Source organism: Phyllostomus hastatus, unplaced genomic scaffold (genome assembly GCF_019186645.2).
Source record: "Phyllostomus hastatus isolate PE091 unplaced genomic scaffold, TTU_PhHast_1.1 phas_contig_29, whole genome shotgun sequence".
NCBI classification, from domain to species: Eukaryota; Metazoa; Chordata; class Mammalia; order Chiroptera; family Phyllostomidae; genus Phyllostomus; species Phyllostomus hastatus.
In genome coordinates this window covers 22,367,591-22,369,546 of record NW_025333835.1, presented here as the reverse complement: position 1 = coordinate 22,369,546, position 1,956 = coordinate 22,367,591, and the positions used below count along the sequence as shown (strand labels likewise).

At 44.0% G+C, this 1,956-nt stretch overlaps 1 pseudogene; it reads right to left on the bottom strand.

Moving 5' to 3' along the window:
• Window positions 1–214: 214 nt before the first annotated feature.
• Window positions 215–1,650, bottom strand: LOC123818715 (annotated as a pseudogene).
• Window positions 1,651–1,956: the final 306 nt, after the last annotated feature.

Here is a 1,956-nt window from a genome sequence, read left to right as displayed (position 1 = left end):
GATTTTTTCTGGTAATTTTTCAGATGAAACAAAAGGCTTATAAGATTTTAAAACTTAGAGATTTCTCAGAATTGAAAAATCTTTTTTTTCTTTTTAAGATAGGGAATACATTATTCAAACCCATCAGAGAAATAAACAGGTTGGGTGTATAACAAAGAACTGTGTTTTAAATATTAAAACATAGGCCAGTAATTGTATATGAGAGTATACATTGCTACATACAAATGAACTGCTCAGACCAGAACTTTTCAAGGTTTAAAACAGAATAAGCTGTTCTGTAAAAGGAGCACTGCAGTGATATTTTACCATTAGTTTCCTCTCCTTCAACAGAATCCACACCAACCTCCTCATACTTCTTCTCAAGGGAAGCCATGTCCTCGTGGGCCTCAGGAAACTCTCCTTCCTCCATGCCCTCACACAGTGGACAAGGGCATGCTTAGTGTACATCAGGCCAAACTTGTGGTCCGGTGAGCCCAGGCCAAAGCAATAGCTGTGGTGTTGCTCAGCATGCATGCACACACAGCTCATGCACTGTGCTTTGGCCAGCTGTCCACCAGGTACCACTGTGGGAGTCTGGTAATTAATGCCAACTTTGAAGCCAGGGGGACACCAGTTCACAAACTGGATGGTACATTTTTGTCCCTGTGGCAAGGACAGCAATGACATCTTTGGGAACCACATCGTCATGGTACAACAGCAGAAAACCATGTATTTCACCATAGTGAGGGTTGCACTTCACCATCTGGTTGACTAACTCCAAGCACTCATTGGTGATCTCTGCTACAAAGGCTGTTCAGGGAAGGTTTTGTCAGCAGAGATGGCAGGGGCATAGGTGACCTGATGGAAGCAGATGTGGGGATAGGATACCAGGTTTGTCTGGAATTTGGTCAGATCAATATTCAGGGCTCCAACAAATCTGAGGGCAGCAGTGATGATGGAGGGCACAATTTGACCTAGCAACCTACTCAGGTCAGTATCAGTTATGCTCTCAATATAGAGGTTTCCACAATAGATGCCATAGATGGCTTCTTTGTCAACCATGAAGTCACAACCAGAGGGCTCCAGGGCTGTGTGGGCAGTAAAGGTGGAGCTCTAGGGCTCAACTACAGCTGTGGAAACCTCGGGGGCTGAGTAGATGGAGAACTCCAGCTTGGACTTCTTCCCATAATTGAAAGAGATGTTCCATCAGCAGGGAAGTGAACCTAGAAATGGTTTGCCCACCAAAGCTGTGGAAAACAGAAAAGCCTTGAAGACCTGTGGCCTGATCAGTCAGTTTCTGAATTTGGTCCAACACGAGGTCAGTGATCTCCTTGCCAATGGCGTAGTGCCTGTGGGCATAGTTACCAGCAATGCCTTCCTTGCCTGTAATGAACTGCTCAGGGTAGACTAGTTGGCAGTAAGTGTCAGTGCAAACTTTATCGATGACTGAAGCTTCGAGGTCTATAAACACTGCCCTGGGCACATGCTTGCCAGCACCTGTCTCGCTGAAGGGGGTGTTGAAGGAGTCATCTCCCCAACCCTCAGCAATGGTCTTGTCACTTGGCATCTGGACATCAGGATGGATGCTGTGTTCTAGTCAGTGAGCTCTCAGTGGGCACTGCCAGTACGGACGCTGGCCTGGCCAATGTGGATAAAGATGCTCTCACACATGGTTGCTGCCATGAGGCTGTCCAGCAGATGGGGGAGAGTTCAGAATTAAAAATCTTGATAGACTAATATCTGTTATATAATACAAATAGCACTTTTAAAGCCTCAAAATGTGAGTGATCAGGAAATATCATTCTAGCATACGTGAAAAGTACACATTGTTTGTGGGTGGCACTGGAATACCAAAGCTTTATTTGTATTACATACAAATAAAGAAAAGCAGAGTGAAGATGAAAATATGTTTTATCAATTGGAAGAACTAAAATATAACAAAAATAGAAAAGAATTTTCAAAAAAAGAAAAGGGAAG